We start from the raw sequence: 14,222 nt of genomic DNA on the forward strand, positions 1-14,222 counted from the left end.
ACACCCTGAGGAGTATTCTGATCCAGACCCCAGCATGGCCTTAGCCCAGGAGTGCGATGCAGTGTTACACTGAGCATCCTTTCCATGATGCTGAAGTCATGCTTCGAGTCAGAAGTGTGACACCCTGAGGAGTATTCTGATCCAGACCCCAGCAGGGCCTTAGCCCTGGAGTGCGATGCAGTGTTACACTGAGCATCCTTCACATGATGCTGAAGTCATGCTTCGAGTCAGAAGTGTGACACCCTGAGGAGTATTCTGATCCAGACCACAGCATGGCCTTAGCCCAGGAGTGCGATGCAGTGTTACACTGAGCATCCTTCACATGTTGCTGAAGTCATGCTACGGGTCAGGAGTGTGACCCACCGTCGCACTGAGGATTATTCTGATCCAAACCCCAGCATGGCCTTAGCCCAGGAGTGCGATGCAGTGTTACACTGAGCATCCTTCACATTTTGCTGAAGTCATGCTTCGGGTCAGGAGTGTGACCCACTGTCGCACTGAGGAGTATTCTGATCCAGACCCCAGCATGGCCTTAGCCCAGGAGTGCGATGCAGTGTGATACTGAGCATCCTTCACATGATGCTGAAGTCATGCTTCAGGTCAGGAGTGTGACCCACTGCCACACTGAGGATTATTCTGATCCAGACCCCAGCATGGCCTTAGCCCAGGAGTGCGATGCAGTGTTACACTGAGCATCCTTCACATGTTGCTGAAGTCATGCTTCGGGTCAGGAGTGTGACCCACTGTCGCACTGAGGAGTATTCTGATCCAGACCCCAGCATGGCCTTAGCCCAGGAGTGCGATGCAGTGTTACACTGAGCATCCTTCAAATGTTGCTGAAGTCATGCTTCGGGTCAGGAGTGTGACCCACTGTCGCACTGAGGAGTATTCTGATCCAGACCCCAGCATGGCCTTAGCCCAGGAGTGCGATGCAGTGTTACACTGAGCATCCTTCACATGTTGCTGAAGTCATGCTTCGGGTCAGGAGTGTGACCCACTGTCGCACCGAGGAGTATTCTGATCCAGACCCCAGCATGGCCTTAGCCCAGGAGTGCGATGCAGTGTTACACTGAGCATCCTTCACATGTTGCTGAAGTCATGCTTTGTGTCAGGAGTGTGACCCACTGTCGCACTGAGGATTATTCTGATCCAGACCCCAGCATGGCCTTAGCCCAGGAGTGCGATGCAGTGTGATACTGAGCATCCTTCACATGTTGCTGAAGTCATGCTTTGGGTCAGGAGTGTGACACACTGCCGCACTGAGGATTATTCTGATCCAGACCCCAGCATGGCCTTAGCCCAGGAGTGCGATGCAGTGTTACACTGAGCATCCTTCACATGTTGCTGAAGTCATGCTTCAGGTCAGGAGTGTGATGCACTGTCGCACTGAGGATTATTCTGATCCAGACCCCAGCATGGCCTTAGCCCAGGAGTGCGATGCAGTGTGATACTGAGCATCCTTCACATGTTGCTGAAGTCATGCTTCAGGTCAGGAGTGTGACCCACTGCCACACAGAGGATTATTCTGATCCAGACCCCAGCATGGCCTTAGCCCAGGAGTGCGATGCAGTGTGATACTGAGCAACCTTCACATGTTGCTGAAGTCATGCTTCAGGTCAGGAGTGTGACACCCTGAGGATTATTCTGATCCAGACTCCAGCATGGCCTTAGCCCAGGAGTGCGATGCAGTGTTACACTGAGCATCCTTCACATGTTGGTGAAGTCATGCTTCAGGTCAGGAGTGTGACCCACTGCCACCCTGAGGATTATTCTGATCCAGACCCCAGCATGGCCTTAGCCCAGGAGTGCGATGCAGTGTGATACTGAGCATCCTTCACATGTTGCTGAAGTCATGCTTCAGGTCAGGAGTGTGACACCCTGAGGATTATTCTGATCCAGATCCAGCATGGCTTTAGCCCAGGAGTGCGATGCAGTGTGATACTGAGCATCCTTCACATGTTGCTGAAGTCATGCTTCAGGTCAGGAGTGTGACACACTGAGGATTATTCTGATTCAGACCCCAGCATGGCCTTACCCTAGGAGTGCGATGCAGTGTTACACTGAGCATCGTTCACATGTTGCTGAAGTAATGCTTCAGGTCAGGAGTGTGACCCACAGTCGCACTGAGGATTATTCTGATCCAGACCCCAGCATGGCCTTAGCCCAGGAGTGCGATGCAGTGTGATACTGAGGATCCTTCACATGTTGCTGAAGTCATGCTTCAGGTCAGGAGTGTGACACCCTGAGGATTATTCTGATCCAGACCCCAGCATGGCCTTAGCCCAGGAGTGCGATGCAGTGTGATACTGAGCATCCTTCACATGTTGCTGAAGTCATGCTTCGGGTAAGGAGTGTGACCCACTGCCGCACTGAGGATTATTCTGATCCAGACCCCAGCATGGCCTTGCCCCAGGAGTGCGATGCAGTGTTACACTGAGCATCCTTCACATGTTGCTGAAGTCATGCTTCAAGTCAGGAGTGTGACACCCTGAGGATTATTCTGATCCAGACCCCAGCATGGCCTTAGCCCAGGAGTGCGATGCAGTGTGATACTGAGCATCCTTCACATGTTGCTGAAGTCATGCTTCAGGTCAGGAGTGTGACACCCTGAGGATTATTCTGATCCAGACCCCAGCATGGCCTTAGCCCAGGAGTGCGATGCAGTGTTACACTGAGCATCCTTCACATGTTGCTGAAGTCATGCTTTGGGTCAGGGGTGTGACCCACTGCCAAACTGAGGATTATTCTGATCCAGACCTCAGCATGGCCTTAGCCCAGGAGTGCGATGCAGTGTGATACTGAGCACCCTTCACATGTTGCTGAAGTCATGCTTTGGGTTAGGAGTGTGACACACTGCCGCACTGAGGATTATTCTGATCCAGACCCCAGCATGGCCTTAGCCCAGGAGTGCGATGCAGTGTGATACCGAGCATCCTTCACATGTTGCTGAAGTCATGCTTTGGGTCAGGAGTGTGACCCACTGCCACACTGAGGATTATTCTGATCCAGACCCCAGCATGGCCTTAGCCCAGGAGTGCGATGCAGTGTGATACCGAGCACCCTTCACATGTTGCTGAAGACATGCTTTGGGTCAGGATTGTGACCCACTGCCGCACTGAGGAGTATTCTGATCCAGACCCCAGCATGGCCTTAGCCAAGGAGTGCGATGCAGTGTTACACTGAGCATCCTTCACATGTTGCTGAAGTAATGCTTTGGGTCAGGAGTGTGACCCACTGCCGCACTGAGGAGTATTCTGATCCAGACCCCAGCATGGCCTTAGCCCAGGAGTGCGATGCAGTGTTACACTGAGCATCCTTCACATGTTGCTGAAGTCATGCTTCAGGTCAGGAGTGTGACCCACTGCCACACTGAGGATTATTCTGATCCAGACCCGAGCATGGCCTTACCCCAGGAGTGCGATGCAGTGTTACACTGAGCATCCTTCACATGTTGCTGAAGTCATGCTTCGGGTCAGGAGTGTGACCCACTGTCGCACTGAGGAGTATTCTGATCCAGATCCCAGCATGGCCTTAGCCCAGGAGTGCGATGCAGTGTTACACTGAGCATCCTTCACATGTTGCTGAAGTCATGCTTCGGGTCAGGAGTGTGACCCACTGTCGCACTGAGGAGTATTCTGATCCAGACCCCAGCATGGCCTTAGCCCAGGAGTGCGATGCAGTGTTACACTGAGCATCCTTCACATGTTGCTGAAGTCATGCTTCGGGTCAGGAGTGTGACCCACTGTCTCACTGAGGATTATTCTGATCCAGACCCCAGCATGGCCTTAGCCCAGGAGTGCGATGCAGTGTGATACTGAGCATCCTTCACATGTTGCTGAAGTCATGCTTCTGGTCAGGAGTGTGATACACTGCCACACTGAGGATTATTCTGATCCAGACCCCAGCATGGCTTTAGCCCAGGAGTGCGATGCAGTGTAACACTGAGCACCCTTCACATGTTGCTGAAGTCATGCTTTGGGTCAGGAGTGTGACCCACTGCCGCACTGAGGATTATTCTGATCCAGATCCCAGCATGGCCTTAGCCCAGGAGTGCGATGCAGTGTTACACTGAGCATCCTTCACATGTTGCTGAAGTCATGCTTCAGGTCAGGAGTGTGACCCACTGCCACACTGAGGATTATTCTGATCCAGACCCCAGCATGGCCTTAGCCCAGGAGTGCGATGCAGTGTGATACCGAGCATCCTTCACATGTTGCTTAAGTCATGCTTTAGGTCAGGAGTGTGACACCCTGAGGATTATTCTGATCCAGACCCCAGCATGGCCTTACCCCAGGAGTGCGATGCAGTGTTACACTGAGCATCCTTCACATGTTGCTGAAGTCATGCTTTGGGTCAGGAGTGTGACCCACTGCCACACTGAGGATTATTCTGATCCAGACCTCAGCATGGCCTTAGCCCAGGAGTGCGATGCAGTGTTATACTGAGCATCCTTCACATGTTGCTGAAGTCATGCTTTGGGTCAGGAGTGTGACCCACTGCCACCCTGAGGATTATTCTGATCCAGACCCCAGCATGGCCTTAGCCCAGGAGTGCGATGCAGTGTGATACTGAGCATCCTTCACATGTTGCTGAAGTCATGCTTCAGGTCAGGAGTGTGACACCCTGAGGATTGTTCTGATCCAAACCCCAGCATGGCCTTAGCCCAGGAGTGTGATGCAGTGTTACACTGAGCATCCTTTACATGTTGCTGAAGTCATGCTTTGGGTCAGGAGTGTGACCCACTGCCACACTGAGGATTATTCTGATCCAAACCTCAGCATGGCCTTAGCCCAGGAGTGCAATGCAGTGTGATACTGAGCATCCTTCACATGTTGCTGAAGTCATGCTTTGGGTCAGGAGTGTGACCCACTGCTGCACTGAGGATTATTCTGATCCAGACTCCAGCATGGCCTTAGCCCAGGAGTGTGATGCAGTGTGATACTGAGCATCCTTCAAATGTTGCTGAAGTCATGCTTCAGGTCAGGAGTGTGACACACTGAGGATTATTCTGATCCAGACTCCAGCATGGCCTTAGCCCAGGAGTGCGATGCAGTGTGATACTGAGCATCCTTCACATGTTGCTGAAGTCATGCTTCAGGTCAGGAGTGTGACCCACTGCCACACTGAGGATTATTCAGATCCAGACCCCAGCATGGCCTTAGCCCAGGAGTGCGATGCAGTGTGATACTGAGCATCCTTCACATGTTGCTGAAGTAATGCTTCAGGTCAGGAGTGTGACCCACTGCCGCACTGAGGATTATTCTGATCCAGACTCCAGCATGGCCTTAGCCCAGGAGTGCGATGCAGTGCGATACTGAGCACCCTTCACATGTTGCTAAAGTCATGCTTTTGGTCAGGAGTGTGACACACTGCCGCACTGATGAGTATTCTGATCCAGACCGCAGCATGGCCTTAGCCCAGGACTGCGATGCAGTGTGATACCGAGCATCCTTCACAGGATGCTGAAGTCATGCTTCGAGTCAGAAGTGTGACACCCTGAGGAGTATTCTGATCCAGACCCCAGCATGGCCTTAGCCCAGGAGTGCGATGCAGTGTTACACTGAGCATCCTTCACATGATGCTGAAGTCATGCTTCGAGTCAGAAGTGTGACACCCTGAGGAGTATTCTGATCCAGACCCCAGCATGGCCTTAGCCCTGGAGTGCGATGCAGTGTTACACTGAGCATCCTTCACATGATGCTGAAGTCATGCTTCGAGTCAGAAGTGTGACACCCTGAGGAGTATTCTGATCCAGACCACAGCATGGCCTTAGCCCAGGAGTGCGATGCAGTGTTACACTGAGCATCCTTCACAGGATGCTGAAGTCATGCTTCGAGTCAGAAGTGTGACACCCTGAGGAGTATTCTGATCCAGACCCCAGCATGGCCTTAGCCCAGGAGTGCGATGCAGTGTTACACTGAGCATCCTTCACATGATGCTGAAGTCATGCTTCGAGTCAGAAGTGTGACACCCTGAGGAGTATTCTGATCCAGACCCCAGCATGGCCTTAGCCCTGGAGTGCGATGCAGTGTTACACTGAGCATCCTTCACATGATGCTGAAGTCATGCTTCGAGTCAGAAGTGTGACACCCTGAGGAGTATTCTGATCCAGACCACAGCATGGCCTTAGCCCAGGAGTGCGATGCAGTGTTACACTGAGCATCCTTCACATGTTGCTGAAGTCATGCTACGGGTCAGGAGTGTGACCCACCGTCGCACTGAGGATTATTCTGATCCAAACCCCAGCATGGCCTTAGCCCAGGAGTGCGATGCAGTGTTACACTGAGCATCCTTCACATTTTGCTGAAGTCATGCTTCGGGTCAGGAGTGTGACCCACTGTCGCACTGAGGAGTATTCTGATCCAGACCCCAGCATGGCCTTAGCCCAGGAGTGCGATGCAGTGTGATACTGAGCATCCTTCACATGATGCTGAAGTCATGCTTCAGGTCAGGAGTGTGACCCACTGTCGCACTGAGGAGTATTCTGATCCAGACCCCAGCATGGCCTTAGCCCAGGAGTGCGATGCAGTGTTACACTGAGCATCCTTCAAATGTTGCTGAAGTCATGCTTCGGGTCAGGAGTGTGACCCACTGTCGCACTGAGGAGTATTCTGATCCAGACCCCAGCATGGCCTTAGCCCAGGAAAGCGATGCAGTGTTACACTGAGCATCCTTCACATGTTGCTGAAGTCATGCTTTGTGTCAGGAGTGTGACCCACTGTCGCACTGAGGAGTATTCTGATCCAGACCCCAGCATGGCCTTAGCCCAGGAGTGCGATGCAGTGTTACACTGAGCATCCTTCAAATGTTGCTGAAGTCATGCTTCGGGTCAGGAGTGTGACCCACTGTCGCACTGAGGAGTATTCTGATCCAGACCCCAGCATGGCCTTAGCCCAGGAGTGCGATGCAGTGTTACACTGAGCATCCTTCACATGTTGCTGAAGTCATGCTTCAGGTCAGGAGTGTGATGCACTGTCGCACTGAGGATTATTCTGATCCAGACCCCAGCATGGCCTTAGCCCAGGAGTGCGATGCAGTGTGATACTGAGCATCCTTCACATGTTGCTGAAGTCATGCTTCAGGTCAGGAGTGTGATCCACTGCCACACAGAGGATTATTCTGATCCAGACCCCAGCATGGCCTTAGCCCAGGAGTGCGATGCAGTGTGATACTGAGCAACCTTCACATGTTGCTGAAGTCATGCTTCAGGTCAGGAGTGTGACCCACTGCCACCCTGAGGATTATTCTGATCCAGACCCCAGCATGGCCTTAGCCCAGGAGTGCGATGCAGTGTGATACTGAGCATCCTTCACATGTTGCTGAAGTCATGCTTCAGGTCAGGAGTGTGACACCCTGAGGATTATTCTGATCCAGACCCCAGCATGGCTTAAGCCCAGGAGTGCGATGCAGTGTGATACTGAGCATCCTTCACATGTTGCTGAAGTCATGCTTCAGGTCAGGAGTGTGACACACTGAGGATTATTCTGATTCAGACCCCAGCATGGCCTTACCCTAGGAGTGCGATGCAGTGTTACACTGAGCATCGTTCACATGTTGCTGAAGTAATGCTTCAGGTCAGGAGTGTGACCCACTGTCGCACTGAGGATTATTCTGATCCAGACCCCAGCATGGCCTTAGCCCAGGAGTGCGATGCAGTGTTACACTGAGCATCCTTCACATGATGCTGAAGTCATGCTTCGAGTCAGAAGTGTGACACCCTGAGGAGTATTCTGATCTAGACCCCAGCATGGCCTTAGCCCAGGAGTGCGATGCAGTGTGATACTGAGCACCCTTCACATGTTGCTGAAGTCATGCTTTGGGTCAGGAGTGTGACCCACTGCCGCACTGAGGATTATTCTGATCCAGATCCCAGCATGGCCTTAGCCCAGGAGTGCGATGCAGTGTTACACTGAGCATCCTTCACATGTTGCTGAAGTCATGCTTCAGGTTAGGAGTGTGACCCACTGCCACACTGAGGATTATTCTGATCCAGACCTCAGCATGGCCTTAGCCCTGGAGTGCGATGCAGTTTTACACTGAGCATCCTTCACATGTTGCTGAAGTCATGCTTCAGGTCAGGAGTGTGACACCCTGAGGATTATTCTGATCCAGACCCCAGCATGGCCTTACCCTAGGAGTGCGATGCAGTGTTACACTGAGCATCGTTCACATGTTGCTGAAGTAATGCTTCAGGTCAGGAGTGTGACCCACTGTCGCACTGAGGATTATTCTGATCCAGACCCCAGCATGGCCTTAGCCCAGGAGTGCGATGCAGTGTGATACTGAGGATCCTTCACATGTTGCTGAAGTCATGCTTCAGGTCAGGAGTGTGACACCCTGAGGATTATTCTGATCCAGACCCCAGCATGGCCTTAGCCCAGGAGTGCGATGCAGTGTGATACTGAGCATCCTTCACATGTTGCTGAATTCATGCTTCGGGTAAGGAGTGTGACCCACTGCCGCACTGAGGATTATTCTGATCCAGACCCCAGCATGGCCTTGCCCCAGGAGTGCGATGCAGTGTTACACTGAGCATCCTTCACATGTTGCTGAAGTCATGCTTCAAGTCAGGAGTGTGACACCCTGAGGATTATTCTGATCCAGACCCCAGCATGGCCTTAGCCCAGGAGTGCGATGCAGTGTGATACTGAGCATCCTTCACATGTTGCTGAAGTCATGCTTCAGGTCAGGAGTGTGACACCCTGAGGATTATTCTGATCCAGACCCCAGCATGGCCTTAGCCCAGGAGTGCGATGCAGTGTTACACTGAGCATCCTTCACATGTTGCTGAAGTCATGCTTTGGGTCAGGAGTGTGACCCACTGACAAACTGAGGATTATTCTGATCCAGACCTCAGCATGGCCTTAGCCCAGGAGTGCGATGCAGTGTGATACTGAGCACCCTTCACATGTTGCTGAAGTCATGCTTTGGGTTAGGAGTCTGACACACTGCCGCACTGAGGATTATTCTGATCCAGACCCCAGCATGGCCTTAGCCCAGGAGTGCGATGCAGTGTGATACCGAGCATCCTTCACATGTTGCTGAAGTCATGCTTTGGGTCAGGAGTGTGACCCACTGCCACACTGAGGATTATTCTGATCCAGACCCCAGCATGGCCTTAGCCCAGGAGTGCGATGCAGTGTGATACTGAGCACCCTTCACATGTTGCTGAAGACATGCTTTGGGTCAGGATTGTGACCCACTGCCGCACTGAGGAGTATTCTGATCCAGACCCCAGCATGGCCTGGGCCAAGGAGTGCGATGCAGTGTTACACTGAGCATCCTTCACATGTTGCTGAAGTCATGCTTTGGATCATGAGTGTGACCCACTGCCGCACTGAGGATTATTCTGATCCAGACCCCAGCATGGCCTTACCCCAGGAGTGCGATGCAGTGTTACACTGAGCATCCTTCACATGTTGCTGAAGTCATGCTTCGGGTCAGGAGTGTGACCCACTGCCACACTGAGGATTATTCTGATCCAGACCCGAGCATGGCCTTACGCCAGGAGTGCGATGCAGTGTTACACTGAGCATCCTTCACATGTTGCTGAAGTCATGCTTCGGGTCAGGAGTGTGACCCACTGTCGCACTGAGGAGTATTCTGATCCAGACCCCAGCATGGCCTTAGCCCAGGAGTGTGATGCAGTGTTACACTGAGCATCCTTCACATGTTGCTGAAGTCATGCTTCGGGTCAGGAGTGTGACCCACTGTCGCACTGAGGATTATTCTGATCCAGACCCCAGCATGGCCTTAGCCCAGGAGTGCGATGCAGTGTGATACTGAGCATCCTTCACATGTTGCTGAAGTCATGCTTCAGGTCAGGAGTGTGACACCCTGAGGATTATTCTGATCCAGACCCCAGCATGGCTTTAGCCCAGGAGTGCGATGCAGTGTGATACTGAGCATCCTTCACATGTTGCTGAAGTCATGCTTCAGGTCAGGAGTGTGACACACTGAGGATTATTCTGATTCAGACCCCAGCATGGCCTTACCCTAGGAGTGCGATGCAGTGTTACACTGAGCATCGTTCACATGTTGCTGAAGTAATGCTTCAGGTCAGGAGTGTGACCCACTGTCGCACTGAGGATTATTCTGATCCAGACCCCAGCATGGCCTTAGCCCAGGAGTGCGATGCAGTGTGATACTGAGGATCCTTCACATGTTGCTGAAGTCATGCTTCAGGTCAGGAGTGTGACACCCTGAGGATTATTCTGATCCAGACCCCAGCATGGCCTTAGCCCAGGAGTGCGATGCAGTGTGATACTGAGCATCCTTCACATGTTGCTGAAGTCATGCTTCGGGTAAGGAGTGTGACCCACTGCCGCACTGAGGATTATTCTGATCCAGACCCCAGCATGACCTTGCCCCAGGAGTGCGATGCAGTGTTACACTGAGCATCCTTCACATGTTGCTGAAGTCATGCTTCAAGTCAGGAGTGTGACACCCTGAGGATTATTCTGATCCAGACCCCAGCATGGCCTTAGCCCAGGAGTGCGATGCAGTGTGATACTGAGCATCCTTCACATGTTGCTGAAGTCATGCTTCAGGTCAGGAGTGTGACACCCTGAGGATTATTCTGATCCAGACCCCAGCATGGCCTTAGCCCAGGAGTGCGATGCAGTGTTACACTGAGCATCCTTCACATGTTGCTGAAGTCATGCTTTGGGTCAGGAGTGTGACCCACAGCCAAACTGAGGATTATTCTGATCCAGACCTCAGCATGGCCTTAGCCCAGGAGTGCGATGCAGTGTGATACTGAGCACCCTTCACATGTTGCTGAAGTCATGCTTTGGGTTAGGAGTGTGACACACTGCCGCACTGAGGATTATTCTGATCCAGACCCCAGCATGGCCTTAGCCCAGGAGTGCGATGCAGTGTGATACCGAGCATCCTTCACATGTTGCTGAAGTCATGCTTTGGGTCAGGAGTGTGACCCACTGCCACACTGAGGATTATTCTGATCCAGACCCCAGCATGGCCTTAGCCCAGGAGTGCGATGCAGTGTGATACCGAGCAACCTTCACATGTTGCTGAAGACATGCTTTGGGTCAGGATTGTGATCCACTGCCGCACTGAGGAGTATTCTGATCCAGACCCCAGCATGGCCTTAGCCAAGGAGTGCGATGCAGTGTTACACTGAGCATCCTTCACATGTTGCTGAAGTAATGCTTTGGGTCAGGAGTGTGACCCACTGCCGCACTGAGGAGTATTCTGATCCAGACCCCAGCATGGCCTTAGCCCAGGAGTGCGATGCAGTGTTACACTGAGCATCCTTCACATGTTGCTGAAGTCATGCTTCAGGTCAGGAGTGTGACCCACTGCCGCACTGAGGATTATTCTGATCCAGACCCCAGCATGGCCTTAGCCCAGGAGTGCGATGCAGTGTGATACTGAGCATCCTTCACATGTTGCTGAAGTCATGCTTCAGGTCAGGAGTGTGACACCCTGAGGATTATTCTGATCCAGACCCCAGCATGGCTTTAGCCCAGGAGTGCGATGCAGTGTGATACTGAGCATCCTTCACATGTTGCTGAAGTCATGCTTCAGGTCAGGAGTGTGACACACTGAGGATTATTCTGATTCAGACCCCAGCATGGCCTTACCCCAGGAGTGCGATGCAGTGTTACACTGAGCATCCTTCACATGTTGCTGAAGTCATGCTTCGGGTCAGGAGTGTGACCCACTGCCACACTGAGGATTATTCTGATCCAGACCCGAGCATGGCCTTACGCCAGGAGTGCGATGCAGTGTTACATTGAGCATCCTTCACATGTTGCTGAAGTCATGCTTCGGGTCAGGAGTGTGACCCACTGTCGCACTGAGGAGTATTCTGATCCAGACCCCAGCATGGCCTTAGCCCAGGAGTGTGATGCAGTGTTACATTGAGCATCCTTCACATGTTGCTGAAGTCATGCTTCGGGTCAGGAGTGTGACCCACTGTCGCACTGAGGATTATTCTGATCCAGACCCCAGCATGGCCTGAGCCCAGGAGTGCGATGCAGTGTGATACTGAGCATCCTTAACATGTTGCTGAAGTCATGCTTCAGGTCAGGAGTGTGACACCCTGAGGATTATTCTGATCCAGACCCCAGCATGGCTTTAGCCCAGGAGTGCGATGCAGTGTGATACTGAGCATCCTTCACATGTTGCTGAAGTCATGCTTCAGGTCAGGAGTGTGACACACTGAGGATTATTCTGATTCAGACCCCAGCATGGCCTTACCCTAGGAGTGCGATGCAGTGTTACACTGAGCATCGTTCACATGTTGCTGAAGTAATGCTTCAGGTCAGGAGTGTGACCCACTGTCGCACTGAGGATTATTCTGATCCAGACCCCAGCATGGCCTTAGCCCAGGAGTGCGATGCAGTGTGATACTGAGGATCCTTCACATGTTGCTGAAGTCATGCTTCAGGTCAGGAGTGTGACACCCTGAGGATTATTCTGATCCAGACCCCAGCATGGCCTTAGCCCAGGAGTGCGATGCAGTGTGATACTGAGCATCCTTCACATGTTGCTGAAGTCATGCTTCGGGAAAGGAGTGTGACCCACTGCCGCACTGAGGATTATTCTGATCCAGACCCCAGCATGACCTTGCCCCAGGAGTGCGATGCAGTGTAACACTGAGCATCCTTCACATGTTGCTGAAGTCATGCTTCAAGTCAGGAGTGTGACACCCTGAGGATTATTCTGATCCAGACCCCAGCATGGCCTTAGCCCAGGAGTGCGATGCAGTGTGATACTGAGCATCCTTCACATGTTGCTGAAGTCATGCTTCAGGTCAGGAGTGTGACACCCTGAGGATTATTCTGATCCAGACCCCAGCATGGCCTTAGCCCAGGAGTGCGATGCAGTGTTACACTGAGCATCCTTCACATGTTGCTGAAGTCATGCTTTGGGTAAGGAGTGTGACCCACTGCCAAACTGAGGATTATTCTGATCCAGACCTCAGCATGGCCTTAGCCCAGGAGTGCGATGCAGTGTGATACTGAGCACCCTTCACATGTTGCTGAAGTCATGCTTTGGGTTAGGAGTGTGACACACTGCCGCACTGAGGATTATTCTGATCCAGACCCCAGCATGGCCTTAGCCCAGGAGTGCGATGCAGTGTGATACCGAGCATCCTTCACATGTTGCTGAAGTCATGCTTTGGGTCAGGAGTGTGACCCACTGCCACACTGAGGATTATTCTGATCCAGACCCCAGCATGGCCTTAGCCCAGGAGTGCGATGCAGTGTGATACCGAGCACCCTTCACATGTTGCTGAAGACATGCTTTGGGTCAGGATTGTGACCCACTGCCGCACTGAGGAGTATTCTGATCCAGACCCCAGCATGGCCTTAGCCAAGGAGTGCGATGCAGTGTTACACTGAGCATCCTTCACATGTTGCTGAAGTAATGCTTTGGGTCAGGAGTGTGACCCACTGCCGCACTGAGGAGTATTCTGATCCAGACCCCAGCATGGCCTTAGCCCAGGAGTGCGATGCAGTGTTACACTGAGCATCCTTCACATGTTGCTGAAGTCATGCTACAGGTCAGGAGTGTGACCCACTGTCGCACTGAGGATTATTCTGATCCAGACCCCAGCATGGCCTTAGCCCAGGAGTGCGTTGCAGTGTGATACTGAGCATCCTTCACATGTTGCTGAAGTCATGCTTCAGGTCAGGAGTGTGACACCCTGAGGATTATTCTGATCCAGACCCCAGCATGGCTTTAGCCCAGGAGTGCGATGCAGTGTGATACTGAGCATCCTTCACATGTTGCTGAAGTCATGCTTCAGGTCAGGAGTGTGAAACACTGAGGATTATTCTGATTCAGACCCCAGCATGGCCTTACCCTAGGAGTGCGATGCAGTGTTACACTGAGCATCGTTCACATGTTGCTGAAGTAATGCTTCAGGTCAGGAGTGTGACCCACTGTCGCACTGAGGATTATTCTGATCCAGACCCCAGCATGGCCTTAGCCCAGGAGTGCGATGCAGTGTGATACTGAGGATCCTTCACATGTTGCTGAAGTCATGCTTCAGGTCAGGAGTGTGACACCCTGAGGATTATTCTGATCCAGACCCCAGCATGGCCTTAGCCCAGGAGTGCGATGCAGTGTGATACTGAGCATCCTTCACATGTTGCTGAAGTCATGCTTCGGGTAAGGAGTGTGACCCACTGCCGCACTGAGGATTATTCTGATCCAGACCCCAGCATGACCTTGCCCCAGGAGTGCGA

This window comes from Ambystoma mexicanum, chromosome 5p (genome assembly GCF_040938575.1).
Source record: "Ambystoma mexicanum isolate Mex_15411 chromosome 5p, UKY_AmexF1_1, whole genome shotgun sequence".
In the NCBI taxonomy this organism is placed as follows: domain Eukaryota; kingdom Metazoa; phylum Chordata; class Amphibia; order Caudata; family Ambystomatidae; genus Ambystoma; species Ambystoma mexicanum.